This window comes from Mytilus galloprovincialis, chromosome 13, assembly GCF_965363235.1.
Source record: "Mytilus galloprovincialis chromosome 13, xbMytGall1.hap1.1, whole genome shotgun sequence".
Lineage (NCBI taxonomy): Eukaryota > Metazoa > Mollusca > Bivalvia > Mytilida > Mytilidae > Mytilus > Mytilus galloprovincialis.
In genome coordinates, this window is record NC_134850.1 from 15314476 (window position 1) to 15331636 (window position 17161).

The 17161-nt window shown below is 32.4% G+C and overlaps 1 long non-coding RNA gene across 2 annotated transcripts; it reads left to right on the forward strand.

Annotated features, from left to right (window-relative positions):
* The first annotated feature begins 925 nt into the window (after positions 1-925).
* Positions 926-11806, forward strand: LOC143056046 (uncharacterized). Of its 2 annotated transcripts, XR_012972222.1 has the most exons (4): positions 926-957; positions 8623-8751; positions 9614-9685; positions 10459-11806. It is a non-coding gene; the product is annotated as an uncharacterized LOC143056046 (long non-coding RNA). The 2 variants fall into 2 exon arrangements; XR_012972221.1 differs by lacking the exon at positions 926-957 and having other exon boundaries at positions 8134-8751.
* Positions 11807-17161: the final 5355 nt, after the last annotated feature.

Here is a 17161-nt window from a genome sequence, read left to right on the forward strand (position 1 = left end):
TTTTTTTTTTTTTTATAACTTTCTTATACTATTTTTAATTTGCACCAAACTTGGACAGAAGCTTGTTTACAATCATAAGCTAGTATCTAGAAGGAAATTTTGTTAATATTTTGTATCTGTATTTCACTTATGAATGGACTTAGTTTTTCTTCCAGTTAACATTACATCCAGTCTGCGGTTAAAGTTTTAAAAAACATTTATTAGATTCATAAACTATCCTAGATTTTTACCAAACATGGAGAGAAGCTTCCTACTATCAAAAGATAGTATCAAGCAGAATATTTTTATTGATTTTTTTCCTCATTTATGTTGAGCCTCACAGCAATTTACAGCAAAAGGAGGCGAGCCACTGGGTTCCGCATTACAATTTTTTTATATGTGAGATTACCATCATGTTTGTGTCCACATGTGTTATTGAAATTGCAGATCTTTCAACTTTTTGAGACGGGGCCATTCTTGTCACTTTGACACATCTAGTTTCCGAAATTGATTTATATTTCTTGTTTGTATATTAAAGCAAAGAATACTGATATGACAGGAGATGTGTAAACTATTATATAAAGTATTGTGCAATAGCAGGAAAACTTCAATTTCATAGTATTGCACCAAAGCAAGCAATCTTCAATTGCACAGTATTGCACAATAGCAAGAATTCTTCAAATGAAAGTAAATACAAATATTTTTACCCATTTCATTTTTTTTTTAAAGATATTTCACCACATTTATTTTTTGTGAGAAACCTATATATTATGTCAAAAATTTGATCGCAATCTAGATTCAGACAGTATCAAGCTTGAATGTTGTGTCCAAACTTGCAAACTGTTCATAGTTCAACTACTGCAGTCGTATCAGGCTGCACTCATGATCAGTGAAGCTATTAATTAACAAACATCACTAAGATCCTTTTACTTTTCTGTATTTTCAGACAAAACGACAAAAAAAGCAAGAAAATGATTGGTATACTATGTATAGTGAGAGAGTTTGTAGACTTTGTAGGTATGTGTCCGTATGGTCCTTCGGTTAGACCATGTGATGAGCCAGAGAGGTCACCCCAGGTTCAAGGTTTGTGTCCTGATGTTCCTTCCCCTGTGGTAGAGTCTCCTGAGCTACCAAGGGCTGCTGACCCGGAGCAGTGTTTGGTGGAAGCACCCCGTGTTGCCTTGTTTTCAGCAATGCCATTTGAGGTAGAAGTCATTTCTACTTTGGATGACACTGTTGAAAATGATACAGCGGTGTTTGAGGAGGAAGAGGAACATGAGTTGGTTTTCGATACAGATGATGCTGACCTTTTCTCAACCTGGGATGAGGAGCAGCAGCAGGCTGATGAGTGGTGGGAGGATCTGGAAAGGAGGGTTGTTGAGGTATCAAAGGAGGTGGAGGCCCTATCCGAGGATTATAGTGAGGTAAAACAAAGGTTGGAGAGTGATGATGAGACTCTGCAGATGTATGGCGCAAACTTGGAAAGTGAGGGTCGAAATCTGCAGATGCAGTATGTAATCTCCAGGGTTTTACCTTGCTGTAGTCCTGTGGATTTAGAAGAAGGTGTAAGTGATGTGGAGGAGCTGTCTCTGGAGGATGACGAGGTCTTTACTGATGAGCATGATAGAGTTGTGATTTGGGACGAGGAAGGCAGAGCAGCTATGAGGAGAGTTTGGTTCAGGAGGCATTTCATGAAGAGTCATTGTCTGAATGGTTTTTGGAGGACCTTTAGAGGGTACAGTTTGAGGTGTCGGATGTTTCAGCTTAGTATTGTGTGTCATTGAGAGGAGTAGGTTAAATTTGTATTTTTGTTAGTTTTTAGCCAGTTGCCCCCAGATTACCTGACAAGTAATAAATGAATGATTGATGGTATTGATTGATTGGTTGGTTGATGTTTTATTGAATGATGATTGTATCTTGAACACTTCATTGACAGTTTGGTCTTTTAATAGGTCATAACATGTTAGGAATTCTCTGGCAAAAATGAAAACTATAAAAAGATATGAGTAAACCTGCCTTTAGTCTTACTCCCCGAGTTTCCCACTTCCTATTCAGTGTTATCCCAAACCCCAAGTACTCTACCCGTACTTTCTTTGTATATATATATATATATATAAAAGCATGATTGTTTAATACAATTTTTATTTAAGTCAGACATTGTATGTTACCAAAGGTAAATGTACAATGTTGTTGTAGTATGTTATCATCATTAGGATATCAGAGACCTTCATATGTACAGTAATCATAGAAATAGGGTATTTATTTTGTACAGTATTTTGGTGGGAATTCAGGATTTTACTATACCCAAGGTAAAATTTGTAAATATCACATGACATCATCATTGAACTCAACACACCTGACTTTATCAGTAACACACACCTTCAAATTTGATATGGATCAGATTTTGAAAACAAAACACAGAAGAAATTTGGTACCGATCATCAACCTTGTCGGTCAACATTTTTTGGAGTTGTTTCCCTTTTAATGACCTTTTTTTTTTACCATATTTTGGACATATACTATTTATAGATAGAAAAGACTAGATTATAGAGAGAGAAACATTTTAAAACTATATTATAGAGAGAGAAAAATTCAAAAACTATATTATAGAGAGATAGAATAAAAACTATATTATAGAGAGAGAAAAATTTGAAAAGAATTTAAAAATTATCAGCAAGACAAGATCTGTTTTGTGGGAAAAAACAACTATGTAGAAGATGCAGAGACGAATGTACAACTGAAACGAATCAGTAAATCACTGAGATCAGAAAAGTTTCCAATTCCCAAGGTCTTAGAAATAAGATTTAGAAAGGTCAGATGCTTATGGTTGCCATCTTACAATATCTTTTTCTTTTTGATAAACATGACTTGTTTTATTTGGATTTTTTCTAAACTTTTTTGTAAAATGTAAAACAAAATAACACCTTTCCTGGAAACCTGGTAAATGAAACTTCTTGTTTAATCATCCCTCCATGTCTGGTACATCAATATAAAACCATTTTATTCACAAAGTATCAAGAACTAACCTGGGTGGGATAACTAACATGATACTTCCTAAATAGGTTGTCTGGAAGATATGTGAATGAATGAATGAATGAATGAACGAGATAATAATAGAGAGCAGAGAGACAGATATCTTAGGGTATTGTGTACTGTTCTGTGGAGGGACGTTATTTAGGGATGTTTATAATTCTAGTAATTTTCATAACAGTTTGGTATTTCTGAGCTACGAAAAATTTACTATTTAAAGAAAAAGTGGTTAATGTCAATTGAATTTAGAGTCAGATTAAATGTATAACTGTTCCAATAGATTTTAAAGTCAATATTAATGAATTTATTCAATTTTTGTTTTGTTTTTGGCCTTCATAATTTAATTTTTTTTAATTTTTTTTACTTTTTTCTTCAGACCAGTTGCTTATAAAAATTTTACAACATTCAAATTTTGGTTTTTATTTTAGTATAGATGTTGTATTATGAACATCGTTCTGAAGGGCATGACTCTGACCTTGACATCCTTGATCAACCTTGAGGGTCTCCTCTTTGATAATGACCTTAAAAATCATTCCACAGTGCCATATCTATTTGCATAGACTTTATGGTAAATTAAAAAAGGGGGAATCTATAAAACCTGGTTAAGTCAAATGGTCCACTCCATTATGACAACCTGAACAAATTGAAAACCGGTGGTATTTGCCTTACTTGTTTCTTTTTATTGACATAATTGGTTAACATTACAATAATTACAACGGAGGAGCCAAAATTGGGTAAACATACAACACAAATGACTTAAAAATTGACACACTAAAAATTCACATACAAAAAAATTCACACACAACAAATTCACACACAACAAATTCACACGCAAAAAATTCACATGTAAAAAATTCACACAAAAAAAATCACACAAAGACAGTCACAAACAAAAAAAGTTCTTGGAGTTGCAGTATATAGTAAAACAAAAAGACATACACTGGTAAAAAAATAAAATTTCCTACAGTTGGCGCAGTAGATACCTCTGCTTTATCTGACTGCATGACGTCCATACTCGTTTTATTTTAGAACTCACAATTGTCCAGTGAAGGTTATAGTTGTAGAGGTGTTTAGATCTCTTGTAAGTACAAGTTTCAGTACTTATCTGTCACTAGTAATACCGAGAATAAATGTCACTACAACTGAGCTTTTCCTGCATACGATTGGTTTCCTCACATTACTTGGTATTTTATGAAAAGTCTATACTTTTTTAATATTTTGGTCTGTAGTTATTTCCCTGACAGTTAAAAGTAACATTTCATTGAGATATTTTATTGGGACTGATTCAAACACAAAACATTGCAGATTTGTGATAAAAAAAAATTATTTCGTGTTTATTATAATTAATATCAAAAGTAACCTGCAATATATTTAATTTTAATTTGAAGTTATGTGTTGGAAAGATGGTCTCTGATCATTTAGTGGTGACAAACATTCTACTTTTATAAAAAAAAAAAAAAAAAAAAAAAGAAAAAAAAGAATACACTGTATTATCTATGCATAACAATTAATAGTTTTTTTCAGGTATTTTAATCCTTTCTTCAGTTTAATTTCAGAATGTTTCTGATAGACTGGATAGTGGTTGAGAAACACAGAACATCTTCCGGATTTTGATGAAATCGTGATGAAGTAATGGATATGTTCCAGACCATATGAGTATTTGGACCGTACGCGTACGGTCCGGACCGTATACGTATACTCGTACGGTCCGACCATACGCGTACGGTCGGACCGTATGAGTATACGCGTACGGTCCAACTGATCATACGTTTTGGGATCATATGGGTTAAATTTAAACAAACATTTATCAAAATCTTTATTTTTAGTTATACAAATTGTTATTATTACAAAATAGATGGCCGATGATAAAGTGAATAAGCGAACAATTGAAATTAAATATTTGCTTAATTGTATATCCGTGAATTCTATTTTGTTACTCTGGCCGAAGGTGACACTTGCTTCTAATAAGAACGTCGTATTTTTTACATTTACATGTTTTTTTAATAAAATTGAGAATGGAAATGGGGAATGTGCCAAAGAGACAGCAACCCGACCATAGAAAAAAAACAACAGCAGAAGGTCACCAACAGGTCTTCAATGTAGCGAGAAATTCCCGCACCCGGAGGCGTCCTTCAACTGGCCCCTAAATGCATGTTCCTTTGCGTATGCATTTCTTTTGTAAAGTTCATAAATATTATAAAACAGTTGTCCTCCCACATTATGTTTACTTCCGATAACTTCAATTTCAATGAGCATACTGAGCTACAATTAATGAATTACCGGCCTGCAAAATACAGGAAATTAACAGATTAAATAAGCGAGATCTTTTTAAATAGTTAAAATATTAAGTTTTTATGTCAAATGCTGTTGAACTTTTTATATTAATTGGAGATATAAGTCATGTTGATCTGTTATATACATTTGTATCTAATAAGCTTGACCAACTTCTTAATATCAGTCAGACCGTACGCGTACGGTCCGACCGTATGCGTATTTTGAAAAAGTACGCATACGGTCCAGACCGTACGCGTACGGTCCAAATACTCATACGGTCTGGAACAGATACATTATTTTCATGGGAAGGCCGAATTGAATTATGTCGTGATGGAAGTAATGGCCGATACATTATTTTTACGGGAATTTTCCTTTTAAATATTTTGAATAAAAACATCAAAATTTATTTAATTTTAACGATAAAAACAAAAGATTTTAGATTTCAAACAAAATTTAGCAATTTTTTTTTTTAATTAAATTTCAAACAAATCACTAAAATTTATTAAAAAAGAATTAAAATATATCCATGTAATTGTTGAGTAAAAATGCTTTTTTATAGTAATTATCTTTTTCTGAATTAAAATAAATAACTTAATTTTTTCCAAATTTGAATAAATAACCATTCCATTTCCTAAATTTAAATATCAAAGTTTATAGCTCACAATAACTAAATTAGTTTGAAGAATACACTGTAATATCTATGCATAACAATTAATAGTTTTTTTCAGGTATTTTAATCCTTTCTTCAGTTTAATTTCAGAATGTTTCTGATAGACTGGATAGTGGTTGAGAAACACAGAACATCTTCCGGATTTTGATGAAATCGTGATGAAGTAATGGATACATTATTTTCATGGGAAGGCCGAATTGAATTATGTCGTGATGGAAGTAATGGATACATTATTTTCATGGGAAGGTAGAATTGAATTATGTTGTGATGGAAGTAATGGATACATTATTTTCATGGGAAGGCCGAATTGAATTATGTCGTGATGGAAGTAATGGATACATTATTTTCATGGGAAGGCGGAATTGAATTATGTCGTGATGGAAGTAATGGATACATTTTTTTCATGGGAAGGCCGAATTGAATTATGTCGTGATGGAAGTAATGGCCGATACATTATTTTTACGGGAATTTTCCTTTTAAATATTTTGAATAAAAACATCAAAATTTATTTAATTTTAACGATAAAAACAAAAGATTTTAGATTTCAAACAAAATTTAGCCATTTTTTTTTTTAATTAAATTTCAAACAAATCACTAAAATTTATTAAAAAAGAATTAAAATATATCCATGTAATTGTTGAGTAAAAATGCTTTTTTAAAGTAATTATCTTTTTCTGAATTAAAATAAATAACCATTCCATTTCCTTAATTTAAATATCAAAGTTTATAGCTCACAATAACTAAATTAGTTTGAAAATTTTAATGTTTCACTGAGATTTGGACTTCCAATAACTTGAATTTAACAATATTATAGCGTCTGATTGCAACATGAATACATTACTTACTTTTTTTTTAAATTGTTTAAAAATTGAACACTAGCAAGTCAGTAGAACATTACCTATAAACTAGACATGAAACCCAATCACCATACCCCATCACCATACCCCATCACCATACCCCATCACTATACCCAATCACCAAACCCAATCACTATACCCCATCACTATACCCCATCACTATACCCCATCACCAAACCCAATCACTATAATCCATCACTATACCCCATCACTATACCCATCACCATACCCAATCACAATATGGATAGAATAAAAGGTAAAGGTTATACTGGCTTGCTGATGTTTTCTTCTTCGTTTTCTTTAATTATCCCCTCGACCCACATAGCAACAGCTTTATATATAGTTGACCTGGGACTGAGCTTTGGAGCAGCTTGGGTGGAATAAGGCAACATCCAGGAACTGGAATTTAAGAGCTCAGAGGTCTTGGAGGAGAAGCCTAGGGGTCGTATGAAAGGGAGAGTGAGACTCCAGACACTTGTATTTAAGGGCAACAGGGTAGGGGATAGTTAACCCAAAACAAGTCCAGGGACTTATTTTTAAGGGCATGGGGGTCGGGGAGGGTTATCCCTTGGGGGTCCAGGGACTTGTTTTTAAGGGCTTGGGGGTCAGGGAGGGTTACCACATGGGAGTCCAGGCACTTGTTTTTATGGGATTAGGGGTCGGGGAGGATTACCCCATGGGAGTCCAGGATCTTGTTTTTAAGGGATGGGGATTGGGGAGGGTTAACCCATGGGAGTCCAAGGACTTGTTTTTAAGGGATCGGGGGTCAGGGAGGGTTACCCCATGGGAGTCCATGCAGGGACTTGTTTTTAAGGGATGGGGGTAGGGGAGGATTAACCCATGAGAGTCCAGTCTATTTGAGGGCTTGGAGGTTGGGGAGGGCTACTCCATGGCCTAGTGTAATAGAGAGTTGCTGGGTAAGGAGGGGAAGTAAGTAATGTGTTTGTGTTGTAATTTCACACTGTTCTGATACTGTTTAGTTGCTTTAAAGTTTGTAAAGTACAAATAACCCTGTACTTTAATAATGAACACTTTCGTTTTTGAATTTAAATACATAACACTTTCTTTTCTAGATTTTAAAGAAATAACACTTTCTTTTCTGAATTAAAATAAATAACACTTTCTTTTCTGGATTTTAAATAAATAACAATTCCTTTTCTAGTTTTTAGATAAATAACCATTCCTTTTTCTAAATTTAAATAAATAAACCTTACTTTTTATTAGATTTGAATAAATAACCATTTCTTTTTTTAAATTTGAATAAATAACAATTTCTTTTTCTTAATTTAAATAAATAAACCTTCTTTTTTCTAAATTTGAAATAATGACCCTTTTTTTTTGTGTGCTGGTGGTGTTACCACAGGTTTGTGTATGCGTCTAGTGTGGTTGGGAGTCATAGACTCTTACACTGCCGCTGGATAGCTTATATTCATAGGTGAAAAGAAAGCTGAGTGCGTAAGTCTTTCCTTCCAGTACATAGCCTCTACACTAACAAGACTTCTACAGTGCCTCCCCGTGACAGCACATGGTAACTAGGATCTAGTGTCCTAGGCTTTACTGTAGAGGATCTCGGAGTAGCAAGGTCCCTAGAGATAAAGTGTAGGCTGATCGACATGCGGATATCCCTACACTCATCAACCTTGCCCCAGTTATGGGTTAAATAGCCCGCTGGATGATGGTCATCAGCCTTGAAAGGATGTCTAGAAGAAGAAAACTCTGATATGAAATTTTTGGTAGATTTGACTCTTCAGCCTTGGTCTGCAATTGATCTAAATGAAATAAAGCTTCAGTAAACATTCTCTGGTTCTTCAGGTTTGGGATTGAGAGATATGTCAACAACCTATCCTTGTAAAAAGGAAGAATGATTATATACTGATTAATCTCCCAGATGAGGAACATCACAACTGGGTCTGCATGAAGCTTTAACATTCGAAAAACAAGGTAAATATGCATAAGGTACATGTAGTAGATGTCTAGTCATTTCATTTAAGCAGCTATGATTTTGATGTACAAGTTTGCATTTTAGTGTAGAAAAGGGATAAATTTCTATGGGAGAAATCTGACACTAACCAGAAAACCAGATTGAGTAACTAACCCAATAAAATAGAGAATTTTAAAAACATTGGTGCTCTTGAAAGAAAAGCAAGGGTACAGTTCCTGTTCCACAAGTCACAATTAACAGTTATGACCAAAATACGTATTACATACATTATGTAAATACTTTACATTTAATATTATACATGTTATAAATGAAAATGCTGTATTTACTATACTAAAATAAAATTCAATGTATTGAAAACTCACCACACTATTCTCTCTCACTCTCTTTCTCTTTCTATATATCTTCCTCTCTCTCTTTCCGGTGTTCAAACTGCTCTTCTTATATTTGTATTTAAAAAAAAATTGCTTCCTATTATAGAAAGATGTATTGATTAGATAATATCTATAGATTTATATATTTATATATTGCAATAATATTTGTGTATCATCACATACATCTAAAAATTACATGTACATTCATAGCAATTTGATATTTACACCTGGCCCATTGGACCTATATGTCACTTTAGCAATAGTATATCTTATTTATCTGTATTAACTGCTATGATTAGATGTTGATGAAATTGACTAAATTTCATATACATGTATAAATATCGAAATAAGATGTGATAATTAATTGTCAATGAGACAACTGACTCCACCAGAGACTAAAAGATATACAAGTTAACAACTATTGGTCAACATACGGCCTTCAATAAGTGTTTTTACTACCATCACAGTTAAGGATTCATTTTTTTTTCAGTTATCCTGGATATTTATTGAAGTAAAATCTAAGGAAAGTAGGACCTGGATGTAAAATAATATCAACTTTAAGGTATGTATGTTGACGGTAACAAAATCCTTGTTTCAAGGTAACATTAAAGATAATGAACGGTTCTAGTTTATTGCTTCTATAATAATACAATACCTAATTACAGATATAGAAATATGAAGATGTGGTATGATTGCAATTTGGAAAACTCTCCAAAAAACCAAATGACATATAAATTAACAGCTATAGGTCACAATTCTGCCTTCAAAAATGAGTAAAACCCATAACACATACATGTTACATTAGCTCTAAATTGGCCAAAAAATGAAAATTGTAAAAAAATTCAGTCGAGAAAACAAACTGCCCAAAAATGAAAATTGTAAAAAAATTCAGTCCAGAAAACAAACTGCCTAATTCATGTCCAAAATAATGAACAAAACAAATATGTTACACAGCAACAAACATTAACCACTGAATAACAGGCACATACAGAGTGTGGCAGGGTTAAACTAGTTTGAAGGCATATTGTCCTTATCCATCAAATCTTTGGTTGAATGAAAATTTTTAACCCATGGTGCCTGAAAAAATTGACATGTTTATTTTAAACAAATCTGAAGCAAAATGTAAGTATAATGGTGGCATTTCATACTTAAGATGCCATAAGATTTGATACAATTCTGAACTGCTTTATATGAAGAATTTCTTCAGCCTCTGTCTCCTGATTACTCCATATATGGATAAAATGTAAATATCTTCTGACATCAACATTCTATATAATTTTTTGTGAATTTTAGTTTAATACATATTTTGAATGAAATTTTATTTTCTATTTGTAGACAAAGCGTGCTTGTTAATTTAAAAATCAACTGAAGCAGAAGAATGGATTCTGTTGATCTGAGGAACTTGGAAATACTTATTGACAAAAAAATATGTAGTAATACAATTATGTTTACTCTGAGAGATAGAAAGAGGGGAGAGCCAGTTGTAAAAATTTATTCTTTTAAACCAGATATGTTGATTACTTTCGAATATCACAGGCCTACAGTTCCCCCTAAATAGTCTTAATTAATACATGTACTAGGTGTTTAATGTAAGACTTTGATGTGACTTGTGAGAACAACCAGCTGCCATTGGTTAAAATTTATTTTTATGCCCTTTTAGTTGGGGGGGGGGGGGTATATTGTTTTACTCCTGTTCTAACTTCCTACTGTCCTATTATGAGTAAATAAATATAAGAAGATGTGAAATGTTGACAATGAGACAACTCTTCGTCAAAATCACTACAGATAATTCCAGATAACTACTCCTAGAGTTTAATGAGTTATCTCCCATATTTGAAGGTACTTTTGGTAACAGTATTTCGTGATAAGGCTGATGCAAATAGGAGACAACTCTTAATTTTTTTATAAAAAGATTTTAACTTGTTTTTGAATTTAACAAACGAGCATAAGATGTGAGAAATGGAAACTAGCAGGCTGAGATTTAGGGTTAAGGGGAGGGAATACACTGCTTACAATGCTTATCTCTTCATATGAGCTAGTTTGTTCACTGCATGGAAGGCCTGCAATAAATAAGAATGTATTGGTTTACTTATAATTGTTATATATTTTATGTTAGATATGCTATATCAGATGTAAATAAAGTAAGATGACAGTATTATTTAGAGCTCTGTGAATAAAACCAGCTTGTAAACATAAGTCTAGATAATGCATTACGCGGTAAGGGGTTTGGTCTGACATGGTGATTTCAAATTATATTTACGTCATCATCATCTCCAAAGTGTTTCCATTCTCAATTTTATCTGATATTAAACGCCCTTTCCTCACAATCATGACTTCATTTTTAAGTTTAATGAGTTATCTCCCATATTTGTAGGTACTTTTGGTAACAGTATTTCATGATAAGGCTTATGCAAATAGGAGACAACTCTTATTTTTTGTAGAAAAGATTTTTTTAACTTGTTTATGAATTTAATGGTAAATCTTGTGACTTTGTAAATTTTTTCTCAGCTTTAAAACAATATCCAACACCCTGCCCATGAAATTGAATGTTGCTCCTCGTGATTTTAGCCAGTGAATTCTTTTGCAATAGTTTAAAAGAAATGTCAAATAGTATTTCATAATGCATTTAAAAGAATGGTATATTTTATAGAATGCTAATATTGTTTTACTTGTATGTTTAGTAGTCACAATATATTATTATTTGTTTTACTTTTTTCAAGTGGAATAGATTGTAAAGTTGAAATTTCTGTAACAATTGAACACCTATGATTCTTCCATACAATATGTATGAGGGTTTTCTAAAGCAGGGTGTATGTTTTTTTCAATACATGTATTACCATATTCTTATATCTTAGGTAACAGTATTATACAAGGTGATTGCTACATTAATCATTTCTCATTTTAATAAATAACATTAATTTGAACTTTTTTTTGTTTCTTTAAAATGATATTTAGAACAGCTTTTTAAAAATAAGCTTGTTTCAGTTATTTTGAGTTTTCATCCCTGGCTGGGTCAGACCACACAAGACTAAAAGCTGGTATTTGCTATGTATCTGCTTGGTACACAACATTTAGTAGCAATACATACTAAAGAGACTGGTTGGCTTGTAATAATATATCTGGGTATATTGATTCCTTCAGAATAATATTTTAGTGTATAGTGATTCTATAGATATAAGAAGATGTGGTATGAGTGTCAATGAGACAACTCTCCATCTGCTGAATTATGTTTTGGGGTATGGTGATTCCTGTCGGTTTTGAGGTTCACTTTAAATTCAATAGTAATCATTTCGAATTGTTTTTTTCGCTTGTTTTTTTTTTAACATAGATCAGGCTATAATGGTTTCTGCATTTGAAATTGTATCATGTTTTGTTATATTGGCCCCTTTTAAAACTTGCTTGCAGTGATCTTTTAACACCTACATCATGAAATAAGTACTTTCTAATTTGTACTACTAGTACATAGTAATAACACTGTCTGTCATCTGACTCTTGTGTAACCTCGGATCAAGAATATTGTGACCTCTTATGTTTTGTGCACAGTATACCTTTAAAATGAAGGTACATTATCAACATTTGATAGTTATTTCAAAGCTATGTGGAGGTAATCTGACTAGCATTGGTATGACATAAATGTGTCATTTTTCATGCAAAGACTTGCAAGGCAAAAAGAAGAACCATATTGCATTAGATACCATAATCGTTTATTGGGAAAGACTGTACTTTGACATTTTCATAGCTTTCTTTTGGTTTTACTCTATTGTTGAGTTACTGTCGCATTGTATTAACCCAAACGGTGACATATTCTTGGATCCTTTTGAAAACCTTCCAGGAAACCAACTAAAACTGGACTACTGAGTACATTTGTACTTTAATAAAAAAAAATATTTCACTTCTTACCACAGGAAACTTGGATGCAATGTTTTTATTTTAATTATTGTGGTAGGTTTTTCAGTAGTTATTTTATAAACATAACATATCAGTAATAGCATTGGATACTTGATTACATGTATGGGAAGTTAAGTCGCCATCTGTGTTGCGGGTTCACAGATACTATACCTTCCATTTAGGTATAGTAACGTCCCCACCATACATATCAAGTATCTGCTAATACTGATATGAACTGAGTGAGATAGATCACTGAGTTGGACCGTGACCAAGTCAACATGACCAAGTCTGTTGACTTGGTCAGACCAAGGGTCAGACAGCGACCGAGTCGTGGTCTAATCCTTTCCTTTGTACCAGGCATCAACTGAGTGAGCTCGATCACTCAGTTCGATTTTACTTGGGGATGTTTTTAATTTTTATCCAAATTTTAATCGGGGATGTTTTAAATTTTTATCCATATTTTAATTGGGGATGTTTTTAACTTTTTATCCAAATTTTAATCGGGAATGTTTTAAATTTTTATCCATATATTAATTGGGGATGTTTTTCACTTTTTATCCAAATTTTAATGGGGAATGTTTTAAATTTTTTATCCATATTTTGATTGGGGATGTTTTTAATTTTATCCAAATTTTAATCGGGGATGTTTTAAATTTTTATCCATATTTTAATTGGGGATGTTTTTAATTTTTATCCAAATTTTATATTTGGAATGTTTTAAATTTTTATCCATATTTTAATTGTGGATGTTTTTAACTTTTATCCAAATTTAATTGCGAAAGTTTTTATCTTTTGGGGATGTTTTTAATTATTATCCAAATTTTAATCATGAATGTTTTAAATTTTATCCATATTTTAATTGGAGATGTTTTTAACTTTTTATCCAAATTTAAATGCGGAAGTTTTTATATTTTTGGGATGTTTCTAAAAGGTAAATTTGGGGTGTATTTAACTTTTTATCTAAATTTTAATTGGGGATGGGCTTTTTAATTTGTTAACTGGGTCAGTTTTTTTATATTGGCTGTATAAGTCATGCTTTAGTCAAATCAGAGACTCTAAAATTGGTACTCCAAAAGGAAGAGACTGGTGGTCACTGCGGCCATTTGTTTCGGTGAACTAGCACCTTAAAGTCCAGATAACCCACAGGCCAGCTGGCTAGTACATCAGCAGACAGGTACTTTTGTACCATTTGTCATTTTTTAAACTTTTGGTAATTTTTTATTTAGACTATTTTCTTTCATTTATTTTAAAATATTTTTTACACCTTTTGATTAAATATATATATTTTGGCTTCAAAATGGTTATCCAAGGATAATTTCTTTAATTAAAATTTACATCACACATTTTGGCTTATTGTAACTTTGGCTGTTACCTTAATTTTCAAAATAATGATAACCATTTAATATTGAAATAAAAACTACAACTCCCAATTGGCTCAATATTAAAAAAAATAATGTATATGTTGAAAAGTTTAGATCTTCTTTTCAGTATTGATTTTTTTCATTCTTCCATGCCTGGTACTTCATGATTAAAATCTTTTCATCAACTAACACATTTTCATGGGGATATTTAACACAGTGTAGGCTAACATAGGTGGTTAAGGTTGGTATGGATATGAGAGAAATGGAGGAAGGGTGAGGGTAAATAATGAGCGTGGTATGTATGGATATATGTTCTATAGGGAGAAAAAGGAAAATTGAGTAGATGAGGGTAATATTGAGAATTGTATGTAAAGTAGTTGTGGACAGAATGTTAATTTCTTTATAAGGGCTTGATGTACTGGTCTAATGGAAGTGCAGTTTTCTTTTTTCTCTTGTGTAGTTCTTATTTTCTTAAAAAATCTGGAGTAAACATTTTAACTTCTTAAAGTACTGCTGTCAAAAATTAACAAGTTAACAGCCTTTCTTGTTACTGATTATGTGCTACTTATAAATTAACAGTGTAGCACTTCTCAGTGATTAGATAGGGTTGCAGCTTTTCATCAATTTTAGCAGCATTATCTTACAGTTATAGATGCAGTGATCAACACAGAATATAACACCTGATTAATGTTTCTTTCATTCTGAGAAAATTTGCTTTCCAGTCTTTTATAAATTTCTTGGTCTAATGTTTCTTCTGTATATTTGCTGTTAAGTTTGTAGTTCATTCTCATCATATGTGGTTTTTATCAGTCTTAGAAGGCAGTAATAGTGTGTAGGGTGTATGTATCTAACATTTCATGGTTAATTTCCAACAGTCAAATCAAGTCTGTAAGCATATGCTTTATTATACCAATTACAAGCAAAATACAAAATGGGTCACTAAGACATTGATTCTACATTGGCATATATCATTTTACATCCAAGCCTCTTTTAAACTTTTCAAAAACAGCCTCGGTACTCCTGTCAGTGTTTGAAACAAAGCAAAGTGGAACTAGCTTACAGTGACCTTTTAACACCTACATCATGAAATAAGTACCTACTAATTTGTACTACTAGTACATAATAATACCACTGTCTGTCATCTTGACCGTCTTGTGTAACCTCGGATCAAGAATATCGTGACCTGTTATGTTTTGTGCACAGTATACCTTTAAAATGAAGGTACATTATCATTAGACAATAATCAACATTTGATAGTTATTTCAAAGCTATGTGGAGGTAATCTGACCAGCATTTATTAGTATGACATAAATGTGTCATTTTTCATGCAAAGACTTGCAAGGCAAAAAGAAGAACCATATTGCATTAGATACCATAATCGTTTATTGGGAGAGACTGTACTTTGACATTTTCATAGCTTTCTTTTGGTTTTACTTTATTGTTAAGTTACTGTCGCATTGTATTTACCCAAACAGTGACATATTCTTGGATCCTTTTGAAAACCTTCAAGGAAACCAACTAAAACTGGACTACTGAGTACATTTGTACTTTAATAAAAAAAAAAATCACTTCTTACCACAGGAAACTTGGATGCAATGTTTTTATTTTAATTATTGTGGTAGGTTTTTCAGTAGTTATTTTATAAACATAACATATCAGTTAGCATTGGATACTTGATTACATGTATGGGAAGTTAAGTCGCCATCTGTGTTGCGGGTTCACAGATACTATACCTTCCAAGTTGTATGAAATGTATGTCTTGATATTGTATCAGTTTCGTTTAAAACGCATCCCAAGTTATATTTTTTTCACCATAAACAAAATTGGTCCAAGGCATAATGACAGTAATAAGAGTAGGTGTGCAGTTAAATACTTTAAAAAAGTGAAACCATTGAACTATAGTTTTCGCCTTTGACAGTCACACTCCTAATCTTGAGTAGTATCTTTAAGAACATCAAAACCATTAATATACGTAGTAAAACTATTCAAGTTGTACGCCATTTGTTGAATAATAATATTTTATTATTTATCAGTATTAAATTACAAGTATTGTTTAGTACATATGAAAGAATGAAGCAATACAACTATAGAAGATTTAAGTTTAATCAATCTAGCGTACATTGCTGTTTTTCATGTAACAATAACGTAATGTAACCGTAGCTTTAGTAATTATTGTTACATAAATTTACATCACACATTTTGGCTTATTGTAACTTTGGCTGTGTTGCGTCGCCACCACAGGCGTGTATCTCCAGTCAGCGCATTGACCACTTATGGGACGACGACATACAAACGGGTGTATATATATTGAATACATACTTCTAAAAGGGGTTCAATCTGTTGCTATAACTCTAACTGTTTAGGCTTCACAGAGACATAAAACTGATAAAAGTTCACACCCTGTTCATTTCAGTAGTAAGGCACAACATGAATTTATGCAGTTTGACAATAGTAAAGAATTACACTATAAACTTGTATGACATTATATAAACAGAAGAAGTCCCAAGAGGATACATAAAACTTATAAAGGTATGAGATTTATCAAAGTTCCTGTGCACCCGAGGTTCAAGTGACAGTATAAAAACAAGGTTTACAATTTAGTAATAAATGGTCATCTCTTATCAAGGTGCATTGCCTCAGCAATGTATACATTTTGCCTTATACGGTGCAGAGACACCGAAAATACTTAAATAGATGTGGTGCGCCAAATCCAAACTTGGAAGCACCGCTATATTTGAATACCGCTATAAACGGATTAAATGCAGTAAAAGAATCAGTTGATTGGTAAA